The sequence below is a fragment of the Papio anubis genome, chromosome 9 (assembly GCF_008728515.1).
Source record: "Papio anubis isolate 15944 chromosome 9, Panubis1.0, whole genome shotgun sequence".
Taxonomy (NCBI): domain Eukaryota; kingdom Metazoa; phylum Chordata; class Mammalia; order Primates; family Cercopithecidae; genus Papio; species Papio anubis.
Window position 1 is genome coordinate 87,977,052 of NC_044984.1, and position 21,217 is coordinate 87,998,268.

Here is a 21,217-nt window from a genome sequence, read left to right on the forward strand (position 1 = left end):
ACAGGAAAAACCAACCATGTACCGAGAAGGTTAGAACTTCCAGCCTTGCTCTCCCACCTCTGAGAGCTGGAGAGAGGCTAGAGATGGAGTTCAATCACCAATGGCCAATGATTTAATCAATCGTGTGTACTTACTGAAACTGCCATAAAAAAATTCCTACACAATGGGGCTTGGAGAGCTTCTGAGTTGGTGAACATATCCAGGAGAGTGGCTCATCCCACCTCCCCAGGGACAGAGGCTCCTGCATTCAGACCCTTCCTCAATACCCCTCCATCTGGCTGCTCGTGTGTGTCCATCATAATAAAGTGTAATAGTAGGTATGGCATTTTCCTGAGTTCTGTGAGGATTCTAGTGAATTATCAAAGCTGGGTGGGGAAAGTCACAGAACCCCTGAATTCATAGTCCACTGGGCAGAAGTGTGGGTCACCTGGGGACCCCATTTGTGGCTTGTGTCTGAAGTCTTGTGGAGCTGAGCCCTTTAACCTGTGGGAGCTGGGTTTCATAAAGGGAATCTGGGCACAACACAACAGCGTTTACTAAAAGGTAATGCTACTGAAACACCAGAGATCCAGTCTAGGTCCTGCTGCTTGTTACACAGAATGCCAATCACTGAGACAATAAGTATTGCCGGGGAAGAAGGCTTTAATGGGGTGTTGCAACCAAGGAGAATAGGAGATAAAGTCTCAAGTGTGTTTGACAGACTAAAATTGAGGGTTTTATATAGCAGGAAATGTGGGAAAACAGGAATTAAGGAGGAGTATGGAAGTAATCATGACGGATGAGGGGTCTGGCGTCTCCATCTGGATACAGTGATCTGATGAGTTTTAGGTTTTTGTTTTTGCCTGAGTGTCTGTTTTTCGAGGAAGGAATTCAGATGAGATAAATGTAAGTTTTAAATTTTAAAAACAGGAAGGGTTTTTATGTTTCTTTTAAAAACTGTAATAACATTTCTATGGGACAATTGGGCTGGTTTTAATCCCCTTTTTCTATTCATTAATTTTTCAATCATGGGGAATATGGTTGTCTACCTTTTTGGCTACTTAATGCTAAGGGGTGCATTGTGGGATAATGATGGGCAATGAAAACATCACCCCTGAATCTGAAGGGCTCAGGAGCACCTGATCGGCATCCTGCTTGTTGGAGCACCATGATTTAAAAAAAAAAAAAAATGCCCAAGTATTAAAGTGAATCCCTTAACGAATCCAAGAGAACAATCCTAAGCCTATTAAAAAGTATTTCTGATTCATAGCTGGGTGCAGTGGCTCACGCCTGTAATCCTAGCACTCTGGGAGGCCGAGGCAGATGTGGCTCACTTGAGGTCAGGAGTTCAAGACCAGCCTGAGCAAAGTGATGAAACCCTGTCTCTACTAAAAATACAAAAATTAGCTGGGCGTGATGGTGCACGCCTGTAGTCCTAGCCACTTGGGAGGCTGAAGAATGAGAATTGCTTGAACTTGAGAAGTGAAGGTTGCAGTGAGCTGAGATTGCACCACTGTACTCCAGCCTGGGTGACAGAGTGAGACTCTGTCTCAAAAAAAAATTACTAAAAATTGTTTTTGGTTCATTATATCCTGCATGCAAGAAGGGTTTTGGGGAGAATAATGCCAACCTGAAAAGCACATGTTCCATTTATGATTTCTGATTTAGGGTCTTTGGCTGGGCATTGAATATTAACTTAAGGCCATCTTAGGGTTCACAAGAGCATGCCTGTTTTTTTCTGGAGGGATGCCAGAGGGACAGGTTTTATCTGAGTGTGGTGAATCCGTGGCTTAACACTGGCTAACTTGGCGGATGAGTGGGTAATCAGCAGCATCTCAAAAGGACTGATCCATGGTGGTTGCAGCTGGTTTGCAGCCTGCTGGGATTTCCAGGTCTTCAGCATGACTTGGTTTCTCAACTTCAAAGAGAAAAGAGGCACATCTGTAGGACGCTGGAGCCTGTTGGAAGCAAGCTCAGAAAGACTAGTTAATATATTTTTAAAACACCAGGTTAATATTCCCGTCATTATAAAGCCAGTTCCCAATGGCTTGCATATGAAGCATATTATTGGTTGCTTCCTCTGGGGTGTTCCACTTGGCATTGATAAGTGGAGTCGGGCAGCCCGCTTCTCAGGGTAAATAGATCTTACAGTGGCTTTTATCCAGTTTACCAGGCTGGTCATTCTCTCAGGAATAGCTTCCAGTGTGTCTGAATTATATATACCCATCTATGATTGTTCAACAGTGAGCTGTGGGTCTTGCTTATGGTCACTCAGCAAACACTAGGATTTCAGTTGTGGTTTGTCGGACCCCCAAGCTGCCGCTCTCCATGGCCACAGGGTCTGGCCACCTTCAGGTTTTCTCCCTAGCTTCCCTGTCACTCAGTGGTTCTCAAACTCTAGTATGCAGCAGAATCACTGGACTGCTTCTTCAAGTAGATTTCTGGGCCCCAGCATGACAGCTTTGATTCAGTTCGTCTGTGCCAGCCAGAGCTATGGCCGGCTACATTATTTGCAAAGCCTCGTGCAAAAGGAAAATGCAGGCCGGGCGGGATGGCTCATGCCTGTAAACCCAGCACTTTGGGAGGCCAAGGCAGGTGGATCACCTGAGGTGAAGAGTTCGAGACCAGCCTGGCCAACCTGGTGAAACTCCATCTCTACTAAAAATACAAAAATTAGCTGAGTGTGGTGGTGCACACCTGTAATCCTAGCTACTCGGGAGGCTAGGGCAGGAGAATCACTTTCGCCCAAGGGGTGGAGGTTGCAGTGAGCTGAGATCATGCCACTGCACTCCAGCCTGGGCAACAGAGCAAGGCTTCATCTCAGGAAAAAAGAAAAAGAATATGTAGAGGTCTCATCCTAGGGTGGGGAAGTCAATTTCCCCTTCCCACTGGCTCAGTGCCCTAGTCCATAGCAGACAGGCCACCATGCCCACCAATGCTAATTGCAGCCTCACACCAGGACATGCTTAGTACCTGGATCAGGGATGGGAAGAAGCCCCTGATAAGTAGCCCACGGATTGAACTGGTGCTGCCACCCTAGAGTGGGGACAGCTGCTGCCTGGCCCTGGCCTGAGCACCACGCAGTGTGCATGCAACCCCGATCCTCTCCGTGTTTGTGCCCAGGCCCCCGCCAGGGACAGAGGGCAATGGCAAACACAAGCCTCCTCTCATCAACACAAGCCAGCTGCCACCTCGAGTGGAGGGTGGCAGTGGTCATTGGGCAGGGTGGGAAGACTAAGTGGGGTGTGGAGGATGGGGTGCAGGTACTGAGAACCCAGGGTGGAAAGGGGAGGCAAGCTGTGAGCCAAGTCTCCAAATCCCCATGCTTGCTCCATTGTCCAATTGGACTTAGTAAACACAAATTCGAAGGTAAAATCAAACTTCAGCTTTGACGTTCTGTGTGGCGACACTAGTTGCACACCCATGAATTCAACTCTGGCCAGAGAATATTTACATTTCTAGCAAGTTCCCAGGTGACCCTGAGAAGCAGTTGATCTTTCCTTTCTTTCTTCTTTCTTTCTTTTCTTTTCTTTTTTTTTCTTTTTTCTTTTCTTTTTTTTTTTTTTGCTTTGAGACGGAGTTTTGCTCTTGTTGCCCAGGCTGGAGTGCAATGGCACAATCTCAGCTCACCGCAACCTCCGCCTCCTGGGTTCAAGCGATTCTCCTGCCTTAGCCTCCTGAGTAGCTGGGATTACAGGTGCCCGCCACCACACCCGGCTAATTTTTGTATTTTTAGTAGAGACGGGGTTTCACTATGTTGACCAGGCTGGTCTTGAACTCCTGACCTCAGGTGATCCACCCACTTTGGCCTTCCAAAGTGCTGGGATTACAGGCATGAGTCATAGCGACCAGCCAGTCCTTTCTTTTAAAAAGGCGCAAAGCATTGCTCCACAGTGTGACTTTCCTCTTTTCCTCGGTAAAATGGTGATGCTATTTCCTGCATTTCCTGCCTCATATGCTTTGGTGAGAGGACAAAGAGAAGGATGCCTGAAAGTGCCCGGCACAGTGGTTGGAACAAAGCACATACTCGGGAAATGTTAGCAGTGGCACTAATAGTAATAGTCATAATTATTATTGCTGCCACCACCTTCACTTTTGTTCAGGCTGTTGTGTCTGATGCCTTTTTCTAGTGCCCCCTATTTCCCCTCTGCTGTCTTCAGAAAAGAAACTAGAGAAGTACAGGGGCAGGGCAGGGCTAGGGAGGGACACCTCAGGTCAGAGCCAGTTATTGCCAAAAGCCAAATCATGAGGAGATATGTAAAGATGCTGAGGTTTGCCAGAACAAACTAAAAACTCAGATCCTCTGAAATTGGCCCTGGAGGGAGAAATCTGAGTGTGAGGAGAACGTAGGCAAACCATTTCACCCCACTGTTCCCTGGAGATTGTGTGTCCAGTCTGTAAAAGACACATAAATATCTCTAAGGGGTAGAAAGCTCCAGATGTTCTTCAGAGGAGGACAGAGCAAGTCCTGGAGATAAAGATCCAACTCCCACAGCCACCCCCTCCTGCCCCTTCAGGAGTGAGTGGGGAGGTATCACTTTCCTTTCAATATTTAGACCAGGTTATGACGTTCAGAGCACAAGAACCCTGCACAGAGGCTGGCTTCTCCCCGCAGGGCTTCACCACATTCAAGATTACGTGGTCTCGCTTGCTCTCCAGGGTTCACCCATCCCATCTCACACGGCAGACATCCACTGTTCTCAAACTCTGGGCCAGGGGACCAAGGCCAGAGAGAGAGAACAAGCCTGAGTGCCTCTGCAGTGGGTCTGGACTGTGGAATGTTCCAGGATGCTTAAAAAATACTGATGCCTGGGTCCCACCCCCAGGAATTCTGATTTAATTAATTTAGGGTGCATTCTATGTATCAGTATTTTGAAAACTCAGCAGGGGTTACTACTGTGCACTTGAGGCTGGGAGCCACTGCTGTCCCGCCCACTCTGTTCTGGGATATTCTCTGAGGATCCTTCTCTGAATGGCTGACAGGCAGGGTGAACAACCGCCTCAGAGGCACCTCCATTAATCAGATGCATGAACTTGCCTTAGTAGCTATCCAGGAAGGTCTTCAGGAACCCCACTGCATGACTGCAAGAGAGAACCAGCCACTGCAGGCGAGGGGAGGACGGCCTGTGCACGTGGAATCATTTTGGGAAGAAGGAGGATCACCGGGTCAGCACAGGGTCGATTGTAGGCCTGTGTCTAGGGCATGTTCCCTGGAAATACAAAAGCTTCTTGGAGCTGTACTGAGAGCAGCTTTCGACCATGCTAAATTCCTATTAGCATTTTTTAAATGAACTAATTTGCTATTAATGTGTATTCTTTGGTGAAACTGTCTGTTCAAATATTTTGATCTTTTAGTTTAATTTTTTTTTTTTGAGATGGAGTCTCACTCTGTCACCCAGGTTGGAGTGCAGTGGCGCAATCTTGGCTCACTGCAACCTCCATCTCCCAGGTTCAAGTGATTCTCCTGCCTCAGCCTCCCGAGTAGCTGGGATTACAGGCGCCCGCCACCACGCCTGGCTAATTTTGCAATTTTTAGTAGAGACGGACAGGGTTTCACCATGTTAGCCAGGCTAGTCTCGAACTCCTGACCTCAGGTGATCTGCCCCCCTCAGCTTCCCAGAGTGCTGGGATTACAGGTGTGAGCCACTGTGTCCAACTAGTTCAATTTTTGGAAAATATTTTTTATTGGTTGGGTGTGGTGGCTCACACCTGTAATCCCAGCACTTTGGGAGGCCAAGGTGGGTGGATCTGAGGTCAGGAGTTCGAGACTAGCCTGGCCAACATGGTGAAACCCCACCTCTACTAAAAATGCTAAAATTAGCCAGGCATGGTGGCGGGCGCCTGTAATCCCAGCTACTCGGGAGACTGAGGCAGGAGAATCACTTGAACCTGGGAAGGTGGAGGTTGCAGTTAGCCAAGATTACGCCACTGCACTCCAGCCTGGGTGACAGAGCGAGACCCCGTCTCAAAAAAAAAAAAAAAAAAAATATATATATATATATAGATAGATAGATAGATAGATAGATAGATAGATATAGATATAAAATATAAATAAAATGAAGTGCTGTAAAAGTTTTTAAAATTAAAAAAACTTTTTTTTTTTTTTTTTTTGTAGAGTTGGAGTCTCACCATATTGACCAGGCTGTCCTCAAACTCCTGGGTTCAAGCAATTCTCCCACCTTGACCTCCCAAAGTGCTAGGATTGCAGGTGTGAGCCACCATGTCCAGACCAAAAGTTCTTTATATGTTCTGGATACAAACTGTCAGATATAGAAGCCTTCTTCTGGCTCCAAGCAGCAGTGCTAGAGAGTGTTCATCAAAGCCTGGTATAGGTGCCTTGTGTTTATGAGCATTTGGCCCGGTCTGCCCTCTCTTCTGTGCCAGGCAGCACTGCCAGCTCAGGTACAACCTGCTCACGTCAGATCAAGTCCACAAACATTTACTGAACATCTATTCCCTGACAGGATCATGCTAGGAACCACGGAGAATGAAATAAATAGCTGTTGTTTATTAATATTCTTTGTAGAATGTTGACCTCGAGCAAGTTACTTGCTTCTCGATATTTCAGTTTCCTGATCTGTAAAATGTGACTGTGAAAGGACCCACCCTGAAGGGTTGTAGTAAAGTCAAAGTGAGTTAATACATCAAAATACTCAGTAGGATGTCTGGCATATATTACGTACCTAATAAATATTAGCCAATATTGTCATTATTTTAAAAATTCTTATTATTTGTTATAGCCTGGATGTTTGTGTCCCCACCAAATTTGTGTGTGTGTGTGTGTATATATATATGTATATACGCACACATTTTGAGACACAGTTTCACTCTGTTCCCCAGTCTGGAGTTCAGTGGCACAATCTCAGCCCACTCCAACTTCTGCCTCCTGGGTTCAGGTGATTCTCATGCCTCAGCCTCCTGAGTAGCTGGGATTACAGGCGAGTGCCACCACGCCTGGCTAATTTTTTGTGTGTTATTAGTAAAGACGGAGTTTCAATATGTTGGCCAGGCTGGTCTCGAACTCCCGACCTCAATTGATCTGCCCGCCTCTGCCTCCCGAAGTGCTGGGATTACAGGTGTGAGCCACTGCACCCGGCCTCCAGTGCACTATGATTAAGAGGTGGAACCTTTTGGAGCTTATTAGGTCATGAGGCAGAGCCCTCATCTGTGGGATTAGTGCTCTTAGGAAAGAGGCCTGAGGGAGCTTGTTCATCCCCACTGCCATATGAGTAGGCAGCCAGAAGACACTATCTTTGAAGCGGAGTGCAGCCCTCACCAGCCAATGACTCTGCTGGCACTTTGATCTTGGACTTCCCAGCCTCCAGAACCATGAGGAATACATTTCTGTTGTTTATAAATTGCCCAGTCTAAGGTATTTTGTTATAGCAGCCTGAATGGACTAAGACATTATGACAACTGCTACCACGGTGAGATGGAACTTAGAGGGTAATGGGGAAAACAAGCAATTATAATAGAGTGGTAGGTACTAATACACCTGGAAGCAGAGGTGCCATGGGAATATTCTGGAAGGGCCCCTATACAGGATTGGGGGTTATTGAAGGTTTCCTAAAGAAAACAGTGGCTTAGCTAAGAACAAGAAGTGATCAAGACATTTCCAGGTATAGGAGGGACTGTGTATTAGTCCATTTTCATGCTGATGTTAAAGACATACCCAAGACTGAGTAAATTACAAAGTAAAAGAGGCTTAATGGACTCACATCTCCACCTGCCTGGGGAGGCCTCACAATCATGGCAGAAGGCAAAAGTCATGTCTTATATGACGGCAGGCAAGAGAGAGAGCGAGAGTCAAGTAAAAGGGTTTCCCCTCATAAAACCATCATATCTCATGAGACTTACTCACTACCATGAGAACAGTATGGGGGAAACAGCCCCCATGATTCAATTATCTCCCACCAGGTCCCTCCCACAACACATGGAAATTATGCGAGCTACATTTCAAGATGAGATTTGGTTGGGGACACAGTCAAACCATATCAGACTGTGAGGAGGAAGAACATTCCAGGCAGAGGGTCTAGCAATGTACAGTCTGCAGGTAAGAGAGGAACGGCTTGGTGGAGAAGTTGTGGGGTGCTGAGAGGAAAGAAGGGACACCACAGTAAGGTCATCCAGACCTGTTAAGCCATGATAAGGAGTTTGGACTTGATCTAAAGATGGAGAAGTCACAGATCCTGCCCTTGAGTAGCTTCAAGTTAAACAGGAGAGGTGGACATAAAACAGATCATTTATTAATTATGTCATAGTTTAATATAATGTGAGAAGACAGAGAAGAGACCCCAAACCCTGACTATGGCAGAGAAGGGGTTCTAGAAAAAGCCAAGATGAAATGCCCAGATCAACACAGATAGGTGTCACAAGGGAACACTTCCTCTTCCCAAGCATGCTATCTTGACCCTCTTCCCAGTCTTGGTGTAACGTCATCCTCCACCAAGTCAGAAACCTTAATGTGATCCCCCATGCTACTTTCTCCCTCATCCCTCCCTCACATTCGACCAATGGCTGAGTCCCACTGAGTTGTTGCCTCTAACTCTGTCACTCCCAATTTCCCTAGGCAAGGGCTTCAGCATCTGTTCAAGGGATACTTTCAGCAACCGGGTCTATCTATCTGGATTTGCCCTGATCAAATTCCCTTTCCACACTGTGACTGCCAGAGTGTCTTCCAGCACTTCCAACATGTCAATCCAGTCATGTTTCTCTCTTGGGCAAAACTATTTAGTTCCACAACATCTTGCTGGGTCTGAATTTCTATGCATCCATAGATCTATCAAGAGCTAAGAATGAATGTGTGTAAAATATCTTTACCTCCTCTGGGGAACTGTAAAAGACCCTTTTTAATTCTATTTTTAGTATTAAAGATATGTCAATATCTTTTCCTATGTGTAATTTCACTAAACTTGAACTGTTCTTTCTTGAACAACCTGAATTAAGGTTGGAAGGTGTGTCTAGACCTTCCAGTGGTAAGGATTAAAAAATATAAATATATAAATATAAATTCTTAACTTCCTTATTTGTTTTCCCAGGGTGAGCACCATATAAATGCTAAATTATTGGTTAGTGGGAAGAAAGGTTATTCTGTCATGGAGTCCTCCATACACACTGACCTCTTAGCTTGAATAATGTAAGATTTCAGCATTTTCCCCCTTCTTTGTTCTTCTCTAAGGTGGTTCTTTTCTACTTTTGCTTTTGCTTTTAAGAGTCAGGTTTATTAGGGACTAATTTTAACAAAATTTACCCCTGTATATACATAATTCAGTAAGTATTGTTGATTTCCTGCAGTCATGTAACTGCCTTGTCAAGATACAGAATACGTCCATCAACTCCAGAAATCCTCTCATGCATCTTTGCAGTTGATCTCCTCACCCACCCCCACTTCCTGGCAATAGCTGATCTGTTTTCCAGAATGTAATATTAATGGAATCAAATAAAATATAGCCTTTTGTTTCTGCTTGCTAATAGTATATCAGTTTTGAGAATAATTCATATTGTTGCATGAATCAGTAGTTTTTTTTTTTCATTGCTGACTATTATTCCATGGTCTGAATGTAGTGGAATTTGTTTATCCATTTCCCTGTCGGTGGACATTTGGGCTGTTTCCAGTGTTTAGCTATTATGAATAAAGTTGTAATTGTAACATGAATACAGGTCTTTATGTAGACATATGAATTCATTTCTCTTGCAAAAATCCCTGAGAGTGGTATTGCTGGATCATACAGTAAATGTGTATTTAATTTTATAAAAACTGCCAAACTGTTTTAAAGTGGTTTGATTATTTTTCATTCCCACCATCGATGTAAGAGAGTTTCAGTTGCTCCATACGCTTGTCAAAAGTTTGATAATGTCCCTCCTTGTAATTTTAGACATTCTAGTGGGTATGCAATGGTACTTTGTCATATCTTAATTTACATTCCCCAAAATTCAAATTAGCATCTTTTAATGAACAAATTTACATTAATATGTATATTTGTTGGTAAAAGTGTCTGTTCAAATATTTTGATCATTTTTTAGTTCGATTCAAAAAATATTTTTATTTTTGAGCTGTCAAAGTTCTTTATATATTCTGGATACAAGTTATAGACATAAAATTTTATAAAATTTTTCTGTCTGTGGCTTTAAATTTTTTTCTTAATATTATCTTTTTGCCCAGGCATGGTAATCCCAGCACTTTGGGAGGTTGAGGTGGGTGGATCACTTGAAGTCAGGAGTTTGAGACCAGCCTGGCCAACTTGGCGAAACCCTTTCTCTACTAAAAATACAAAAATTAGCGGGGTATGGTGGCACATGCCTGTAATCTCAGCTACTCTGGAGGCTGAGGCAGCAGAATTGCTTGAACTTGGGAGATGGAGGTTGCAGTGAGTGGATATCGTGACATTGCATTCCAGCTTGGTCAACAGAGTAAGACCCTGTCTTTGAAAAAAAAAAAAGAAAGAAAAGAAAAGAAAAAAGTTTATTTTTTTTATAGCAGCTTTATTGAGCTACATTCATATGACATCTTTTGAAGAGCAGAACATTTTAATTTTGATAAGCTCCAATGTATCAAATTTTTCTTATATGGTTTGAGATGTTTGTGTCCTTTCTGAGAAAGCTTTGCCTAATTCAAGATCATATAATTTTATCCTATGTTTTCTCAGAAGTTTTATAATTCTGACTTACATGTAGGTCTGTAATCCATTTCAAGTTAATTTTTGTATATAGTATGAAGTAATGATCAACGTTCATTTCTTTTGATGTGTCAATGTCCAATTGTTATAGTACCATTTGTTGAAGAGCTATCCTTTCTCCATTGAATTACCTTGGCACTTTTGTTGAAAATCAATTGACTCTATATTTGTGGTCTATTTCTGGACTCCCTTGTCTGTTCCTTTGGTCTAGATGTCTATTCTTACACCAGTATTGCACTGTCTTGAATCCTGTAGCTTAGAATAAATCTTAAAATCAAATAACATGACTCTTCCAACTTTGTTATTCTTTTTCAGAATCATCTTTAGGTCCTTTGCATTTTTATATAATTTGTTAATTTTTACCCCCCAAAAAGGCTGTTGAGGTTTTGTTTAGATTATGTTGAATCTACAGACTAATTTGGGGAGAACTGACATTTTAGCCATATTGACTCTTCCAAGCCATGAGCATACTCTGTCTCTTTATTTGTTCTACCATAGTTTCTCTCAGTATTTAAAAACATTATTTCAATGTAGAGGTCTTACATCACTAAGTATTTCATGTTTTAAAAATTATTATAAATTGTATTTTTAACATTTTACATTTCCAATGGTTTCTTGCTAGTAAATAGAAAAACTATTTTTTATATTGACTTCGTATCTTGAATCCTAACTAAATTTACATATTTTATTTTTCTAGCACTGGCTAGAACCTTAGGGGGAAGCATTTGATTTTTTACCATTAAAAATTATGCTAACTGTAGGTTGTTTATAAATAAAATTTATCAGATTGAGGAAGTTTCTTTCTATTACCAGTTTGCTGAAATTTTTTTATGATGAATGTATGTTGAATTTTATAAACACTTTTTTTTGCATGGATTGAGATAATTATATAATTGTACTATTTTAGTCCATTGAGATCAAGAGTTTTACTGATTGACTTTGAATGTTGAACTAACCTTGCCTTCCTAGAATATGCCCAAGTATGTCCTTTTTAAATATTTCTGGATTCAGTTTGCTAATCTTTTGTGACTATGTTCGTGAGAGATATTGGTCGCTAGCATCATGATGACAGGATCAAATTCACACATAATAATACTAACCTTAAATGTAAATTGGCTAAATGTCCCAATTAAAAGATATAGAATGGCAAGCTGGATAAAGAGTCAAGACCCATCAGTGTGCTATATTCAAGAGACTCATCTCATGTGCAAAGACACACTTAGGCTCAAAATAAAGGAACGGAGGAAAATTTACCAAGCAAATGGAAAGCAGAAAAAGCAGGGGTTGCAATCCCAGTTTCTGACAAAACAGACTTTAAACCAACAAAGATAAAAAAAGACAAAGAAGGGCATTACATAATGGTAAAGTGCTGAATTCAATAAGAAGAACTAACCATCCTAAATATACATACACCCAATACAGGAGCAACCAGATTCATAAAACAAGTTCTTAGAGACCTACAAAGAGACTTAGACTCCCACACAATAATAGTGGGAGACTTTAACACCCCACTGTCAATATTAGACAGGTCATCAAGACAGAAAATTTAAAAAGATATTCAGGACTTGCATTTAGCTCTGTACCAAGTGGACCTGATAGATATCTACAGAACTCTCCACCCAAAAAAACAACAAATATATATTCTTCTCAGTGCCACATGGTGCTTACTCTAAAACTGATCACATAATTGGAAGTAAAACACTTCTCAGCAAATGCAAAAGAACTGAAATAATAACAAACAGCTCTCAGACCACAGTGCAATCAAATGAGAACTCAAGATTAAGAAACCCATTCGAAACTACACAACTATATGGAAATTGAACAACCTGCTCCTGGATAAATAATGAAATTAAGGCAGAAATCAAGAAGTTCTTTGAAACCAATGTGAACAAAGAGTCAACATACACCCCAGAATCTCTAGGATGCAGCTAAAGCAGTGTTAAGAGGGAAATTCATAGCACTAAATGCCCACAGATCTGAAATTGACATCCTAACATCACAACTAAAAGAACTAGAGAACTAAGAGCAAAGAAAGTCGAAAGCTAGCAGAAGACAAGAAATAACCAAGATTGGAGCAGAACTGAAGGAGACAGAGACACGAAAAACCCTTCAATAACTCAAAGAATCCAGGAGCTGCATTTTTAAAAAAATTAATAAAATAGATAGACTGCCAGCTAGACTAATAAAGAAGAAAAGAGAGAGGAGTCAATTAGACACAATAAAAAATGATAAAGGGGATATTACCACTGACCTCACAGAAATACAACCAACCATCAGAGAATACTATAAACACCTCTATGCAAATAAACTAGAAAATCTAGAAGAAACAGATAAATTCCTGGACACATACACCCTCCCAAGACTAACCAGGAAGAAGTTGAATACATGAATAGACTAACAAGTTCTGAAATTGAGGCAGTAATAAATAACCTACCAACCAAAAAAAGCCCAGGACCAGATGGATTTACAGCTGAATTCTACCAGATGTACAAAGAGGAGCTGGTAGCATTTCTTCTGAAACTATTCCAAACAATTGAAAAGGAGGGACTAATCCTTAACTCATTTTATGAGGCCAGCATCATTCTGATACCAAAACCTGGTATCAGACAAATAAAGAAAACTTCAGGCCAATATCCCTGATGAACACTGATGCAAAAATCCTCAATAAAATACTGGCAAACCAAATCCAGCAGCATATCAAAAAGCTTATCCACCATGATCAAGTTGGCTTCATCCCAGGATGCAAGGCTGGTTCAACATATGCAAATCAATAAACATAATTCATCACATAAACAGCACTAAAGGCAAAAACCACAAGATTATCTCAAGAGACACAGAAAAGGCTTTTGATAAAATTCAACATCCTTCATGTTAAAAACTCTCAATAAACTAGGTATTGATGGAACATACCTCAAAATAATAAGGGCCATTTATGACACACTCACAGCCAATATCATACTGAATGTACAAAAGCTTCCTCTTGAAAACCTGCACAAGACAAAGATGCTCTCTCTCACCATTCCTATTCAACATAGTATTGGAAGTTCTGGCCAAGGCAGTCAAGCAAGAGAAAGAAATAAAAGGTATTCAAATTGAAAGAGAGGAAGTCAAACTATCTCTTTTGGCAGATCACATGATCCTATATCTAGAAAACCCCATCATCTCAGCCCCAAAGCTTCTTAAGGTAATAAGCAACTTCAGCAGTCTCAGGATACAAAATTAATGTGCAAAAATCACTAGCATTCCTAGACACAAAAAATAGACAAGTAGAGAGCCAAATCATGAATGAACTCCCATTCACGACTGCTACAAAGAGAATCAAATACCTAAGAATACAGCTAACAAGCAAAGTGAAGGACCTCTTCAAGGAGAACTATAAACCACTGCTTGAGGAAATCAGAGAGGACACAAACAAATGCAAAAACACTCCATACTCATGGATAGGAAGAATCAATATCATGAAAACGGCCATAATGCCCAAAGTAATTTATAGATTCAATGCTATTCCCATTAAACTGCCATTGACATTCTTCACAGAGTTAGAAAAAACTACTTTAAAATTCATATGGAACCAAAAGAAGAGCCCCTGTAGCCAAGACAACCCTAAGCAACAAGAGCAAAGCTGGAAGCATAATGCTACCCAACTTCAAACTATACTACAAGGCTACAGTAACCAAAACAGCATGGTACTGATGCAAAAACAGACACATAGACCAATGGAATGGAATAGAGAACTCAGAAATAAGACTGCACATCTACAAGCACCTGATCTTCTCCAAACCTGAAAAAACAAGCAATGGGGGAAAGGACTCCCTACTTAATAAATGATGCTGGGAGAACTGGCTAGCCATATGCAGAAAACGGAAACTGAACCCCTTCCTTACACCTTATACAAAATTGACTCAAGATGGATTAAAGACTTAAATGTAAAACTCAAAACTATAAGAACTCTAGAAGAAAATCTAGAGAATACCATTCAGGACATAGGCATAGGCAAAGATTTTATGACAAAAATATCAAAAGCAATTACAATGAAAGCAAAAAATGACAAACGGGATCTTGATCTTTTGCACAGCAAAAGAAACTATCATCAGAGTGAAGAGGAAACCTACAGAATAGGAGAAAATTTTTGCAATCTATCCATCTGACAAAGGCCTAATATCCAGAATCTACAAGGAACTTAAACAAATTTACAAGAAAAAAAAAAAACCAAACAACTCCATTAAAAAGTGAGGAAAGGACATGAACAGATGCTTCTCAAAAGAAGACATTTATGGAGCCAACAAACATATGGAAAAAAACTTAACATCACTGATCATTAGAGAAATGCAAATCAAAACCACAATGAGATATCATATCATGCCAGTCAGAATGGTGATTATTAAAAAGTCAAGAAACAATAGATGCTGGCGAGGCTGTGGAGAAATAGGAACGCTTTTACACTGTTGGTGGGAATGTAAATTAGTTCAATCATTGTGGAAGACAGTATAGCAATTCCTCAGAGACATAGAACCAGAAATACCATTTGACCCAGCAATCCCATTACTGGGTCCCAAAGGAATATAAATCATTCTATTATAAAGATACATGCATGCATATGTTCACTGCAGCATTATTCACAATAGCAAAGACATGGAACCAACCCAAATGCCTATCAATAACAGACTGGATAAACAAAATGTGGTAGATATACACCATGGAATACTATGCAGCCATAGACAGGAAAGAGATCATGACCTTTGCAGGGACATGGATGGAACTGGAAACCATTATCCTCAGCAAACTAATGCAGGAACAGAAAATCAAACACCACATGTTCTCACTTATAAGTGGGAGGTGAACAATGAGAACACATGAACACAGGGAGGGGAAAAACACACACTGGGGCCTGTAGGGGTGATGGGGGTGGTGGGAGCGAGAGCATCAGGAAAAGTAGCTAATGCATGCGGGGCTTAATACCTAGGTGATGGGTTGATAGATGCAGCCAGCCACCACGGCACACATTTACCTATGTAACAAACCTGCACATCCTTCACATGTACTCCAGAACTTAAAATTTAAAAAAAAATTAAAAATGAGAGATGTTGGCCTATACTTTTCTCTTCTGTCTTGCCTGTCTTTGGTATGACAGACTATATAATGTTGGTCTCCTAATACAAGTTGTTAAATGTTCTCACATCTCTGATTTTTTTTAAAGTTTATGTAGGGTGGATATTATTTTTCCATTAAATGGTATAATTCATCAATGAAGGCTTCTGAACCTGGAGAGTTTATTTCATTAATATAAATAGGGCTATAAAGTTATCTACTTTTTAATTGTTTATTTATTTATTTATTTTTATTCTGAAGGTACATCAGCAATCTACTTCTTCTTGAATAAGCTTTGTTAGTTTGTGTTTTATTTTGTGGTGGTCTCTGTGTGGGATGTTGGCATGTAACTATCTTCTGACTTCCCAGTTGCTACAGTGATCATCTATGTATTTATTCATATCATCTTATGCTATCATTTTTGTCCATTCAATGGCTGGAATCAATAGATCACAGTATAATCTGTTGTCAGTGAAGATGTGGCAGGGGGAACTTTGTGGTTGTGGCAAAGTAGAAGGCATTGTAGACCTTGGGCTAAAAATATAAGAAAGACAAGGATTTGCCTGATGGCTTTGTCAGACAAATTTGCCTCTTTTAATTAGTATGGATTTTAAAAACGGGAGAAAATTTAGAAAAGAGTAACTGGCTCAGAGAAACTTGTAATAAAAAAAATACTCCTTCCCTGCAAGCATTGGAAAAGCCAGAGAAAAGCCAGATAAATTGGCAGGACTTACCAGCATGATGCTTTCTCTCTCTCTTATTTATTTATTTATTTTTTTGGCATTTTATAAGAAACAAGACTTGACTTTAGTATTTATTTTAGAATTGTTGGCACATACTGAAATGTAACAGATTTTTTGATTGGGAGTTTTTGATAACAAAACAGAAAAAAAAAAAAAACAATTTTCCTCAATTCTTTATCCCTGTCCTATGTTTAAATATCGTAAAGCACATTTGAGAATATTATAGTTACATTTGTTGGAATAGTACTCAGTGATTTGAATCACCTATTTTAAAAGCAACTTATTGCCAAGCTGCTTTTTCACTTAAAATGTTACTTTCATTTATACTAAACCCTATACTATTTTCTTAAGGACAATTTGTTTACAGGTACAGAATAACCTACTTAATGTACTTTGGTTTAATTTACTTACATTTGAGGTATTTTTTTCTACCATCATCAAAGAATAAAATCAGGCATATGCTATAATATGTTGGTGAAGAGAGATTAAAACCATAAGTAAAGGCAAAGTGATAAAGGCAAACTGATATTATATTACATTCCTTTATGGTGGCACATGATCATTATCATTGTAAATTTAATGTGATAGGATAGCAGAAAAGGCCTATATGTGTGATCAGCTGGCCTTCCCATGTGGAATGTATATAGAAGTTGTCCTGTGGTTTGAGGAAGCAGCTACTGTTTGCTGAGCCTCCCTCATGTGGCTCTGCCACAAGCCTTGGCTAAAGGTAGCCTCACCCGTGATTGCCAGCCTGCAGGTTGGTTCACTGGGTGCTGCTGCTTCTCAGAATTCCATGACTAAGCCAGGAGTGGTGTTTGTTCTTTACTGATAGGTATTTCTTCTGCCTGCTCTGCTTACCACATCATCACACCAGGCCTTGACCTTTGTGAACCTCTCTGGAAAGTCAAACATACCTAGAGCCTGACCAGGCTTAGGTCTAATAACACCATCAACTGCCCTTTGCAAGGTCATGGAAAAGAGGTTGGAGATGATTCAAATGAGAAGGAAACTTAACAGCTCATCCAGTCCAAATTTCTCATGACACAGATAGGAAAACAAAAGTCCAGAGATGTTAGAGGGCTCCATCCAGGTCCCCTCTACTGTGATGCCTTTCTGGACATCCCAAGGTGATTGCAGTGGTGCTTCTGGCTGTTTGCAAAACCATTCTGTGCACTCCCCCGTGACTTCTCACCCTTTGTTAGAATGATCTGTTGATGGTTTCTCTCTTACTAGAACTAGACCTCTTTGAGAGGAAGGCTGAGTCCCCCTAGTGGGTTCTACTAGGCCTGGAACCTTGTAAGTACTCATGCATGTTTGTTGACTTGGTGAATCTCTCTCATGCTGTCTGCTAGGTACTATTGTTTTGGGGCCAGCCTCATGGAGATTAAGCAGAAACTTCAAGAAAGCCAAACTGCTCTTGGTAGCAGACCAGAGCCTGAAGGGTAAGCCAAAGTGTAAGCGCGGAAGCACATCCAAGTAGGGGAAGATAAAAAAAGTGGATCCAGGGCAGAAAAAGGTGGTAAAAGTGTTTCGGTTCCCTCACTTACAGACGCATTGGATTCATTTATTCATTCATTCAGTAACTTTATATTGGGCCAGAAGCTGTTGTAGGCACTGAAGATATAGTGGTGAGTATAACAAAGTCCCTGCTTATGTCACAGTGGCAAGAAAGACAATAAACAAATAAATGAGTCTCATACAATGCTGAAGGCAGACTTTTATCTCTCAGGAGTATCTTAATAAAGATCTTCCACTCCCTTAGAACAAGTGTTCTCACCTGAGGTCAACAGACCCCTGCAGATTTAGAGTGAGGCTTCAGGTTGTCAATTAAGCCCCCAAATCTGTGCATCTAGAACATTTTTTCTACAGAGAAAGTCTTAGATGTGGCCTACCAATAAATGCCTACAGAGTCAGGTGGGAATATGGAAGAATGAAATACATCAGGTGTGAGAACCCAGTCTCTTAAACACAGAGGAATATTATTTTCTGCCACAGAGAAATATACCTTCTCCCTTTTGTTCTGACATATTCAGTCTTTTGGGTCTATCTTTTATTTCCTCACTTCTGGTAGAGATGGGTCCAGATAAATATCTCTCCACTATAAGAACAACAGTAATGCAAGGGTGATGACAAAAGGCAAGCAATGCTCAGTGTTGGGGAGACCTTGGGGCTGGTGAGGATTGGGCAAATGGGAGGGCACATGCCTTCTAAGGTGGGCAATCACTCCTCTGCTTCAGTTGATCGTTGCCTTGAGGAAATGGGACCCAGTATTGACAGACCTTATGGCTGGTTAAGGGAAAGCAGAAATCTGGTTCTCTTTGGGGATGAAATCTCAATTTAGTTCACATTTTCTTTAGAGAATCTTGGCATACCAACCAGAACACTCTAAGTGAGTCAAATATGGTCCCCGTAGGCAGGTGGTTTGTGACCTCTGGTCTCTAGATGCTCCCAGAATTTCAGATTGATTCGTGTCTTACATAAGTTTGATAACCACTGTCCTAGAATATGACTGCCCTCCATTCTGTGGCGGAAAGCCAGAAGGCATGGACATTTACCATGTTCCTGGGTCCCAGAAGTCTAGGGGAAAGCCATCTGCCTCACTGCTCCCTGCCCCATCCTGGGCCCAGAGCACTAATGCCAGTGGCATCTGCTCTGTTCCTCTCCCTCTCCCTTTGTCTACCAGTGAGTGTCCTCCGTTATGGAGATGGAGCAAGTAGTATATTGTAAAAGGGACTTAGTGCTGAGAAGCACCAGAGGAAAAGTAGGAGATGCTCATTAAAGTGGAAGGCAGCTCTCTTCTTCCCCTTCTCCATTCTGCATTCTGCTCTCTCCCCTAAATGCCCCCACACCCAACCCCCAAACTCTTGAGAATGCCCAAATCCAACCAGGTCAGGAAAAAATAAACTCACTGGTTCCTGTAGTGAGAAGCCCAAGTGTGGTGCAGCTTCCGGCATGTGGGATTCAAACACTCAGAAATTTCTCCCTCTCACCCAACCTCAGCTCTGCTCTTTTCTCTGTTGCCTTTGTTCGTTGACAGGCTCCTTCCATGTGGTGGAAAAGTTGACCTGCATGGTCTTTATCACTCATCATTTCAGAAGGGGAGAGCCTACTTCTCTTGTAGCATTTCCATCAAATCCTGAAAAGAAAAATAATCTGGTTAGTTGTACTGGACTTGTGATACTGGACAAACCTCTATGTCCAAGAGCTCGAGGCACTCCCATTGGCTCACCCAGGTCACACACTCTTCAGTGAGTGCATCCCAGGATCACAGGGAGTCTTGAGGGCGCTGTGTGTGGTAGGGTGGTAGGGAGACGGCAAACTCTAAAAGGAAGAGATGGTGGATACTTAAAGCCTACCTTCTGCCCACAGGTGTGTCAGACACAATCTTCAAAGGCCATCCTATTGTTCCCCTATCCCCCAAACAAACAATGAAAAACCCTCCTGGCAATTTGGCAGTAGCTCAGTGTGGAGCATTTGTCAATTCCAGCATTAGAATGTCTGCATTGCAAAACCAGAAATGTCCAGTCCTGGTTTGGCACACTGAAGAGATTTTCAAGCCTTGGCAACTCCTCAGTGCAGGCAGTGGAGGAAATGCTCCAGCTTTGTGAAAATCTTCTCCCTTCCCTCCTCATGGAGAATAAGTGTTCATCACTGCAGCCATGAACCTGCCACACTGAACACATATGGTCTGAAAATCTAGGGACAAATGGAATAACTTTGGAAACCTGCAAATTTTAAAGCCAAAAGGGCGCTCCAGGGAACCAACTACATGAAGTTCTCTGGAAGCCACAGGATGGGAGGTTTGGTGGGGGTGGAGGTGACCGTAGATTTTACGTAGGTAAATGTAAGACAATCTTATCCATAGAGAGAAAAATCCAAACTCACTGAGAGTAAAAGGATGATAGTTGAAATAACAGCTAATTGTTATTATTTGCTAAGTTCCAAAGCACTTTTCATAGATTATCTCAATTAATTATCACTACAGCCCTGTAAGGTAGGTGCCACGATCATCTCCAGAAGAGGTTAAATCAATTGCCAAAGATCACATATGTAGCCACTAGTGGCAGAGTGAGGATTCATACCTGGGCAGCTTAACTTTAAAGCCATGGTGCTAATGCATCCATCCATCCATCCATCCATCCATTCATTCAGTGATTATATTGGATGCCTACTACATACTAAGAACTATATTCAAGGTGCTGAAGTACAGCTGTGAACAACACAAGTACAAATCTATGAAGCAGAGTAGGGGAGAAAGTAAGTTAGAGAAAAAAGATATAAACTAGGTTAGATGGTGATCACGATTAAGGAAAAAACTAGAGCAAGGAGGAGAGAGAAATGTGCAGCGGGAGGGTCAATTCTGAGTGAGACAACAGGCAAGGTCTCACTAAGAACGTGGCATTAAATAAAGATTTGAGGAAGTGAGGGAGCAAACCTTGCAGCTATCTAAAAGACCAGCATGAGAGGTAGAGGAGACAGCTCTCTACCCGACCTGGTACAAAGATCCTGAAGCAGGGGCAAGGCTAATGAGTTCTAGAATTAGCAAGGAGTCCAGTGTAACTTGAACAGAGTGATCAAAGAACAGAACAGGAGGAAATGAGGTCAGAGAGGTAAACAGGCTGGAGTGCAGTGGAACGGTCTCGGCTCACTGCAACCTCCGTCTCCCGGGTTCAAGGGATTCTCCTGCCTCAGTCTCCCTAGTAGCTGGGGTTACAGGCCATAGCCACCATG

At 41.5% G+C, this 21,217-nt stretch overlaps 1 long non-coding RNA gene across 1 annotated transcript; it reads right to left on the reverse strand.

The window, feature by feature from the left end:
* Window positions 1–622: 622 nt before the first annotated feature.
* Window positions 623–21,164, reverse strand: LOC108581076. The gene is made up of 3 exons (XR_001892874.3): window positions 19,716–21,164; window positions 19,396–19,622; window positions 623–1,897 (listed from the first exon to the last, which is right to left on the reverse strand). It is a non-coding gene; the product is annotated as an uncharacterized LOC108581076 (long non-coding RNA).
* Between the last annotated feature and the right edge of the window lie 53 nt (window positions 21,165–21,217).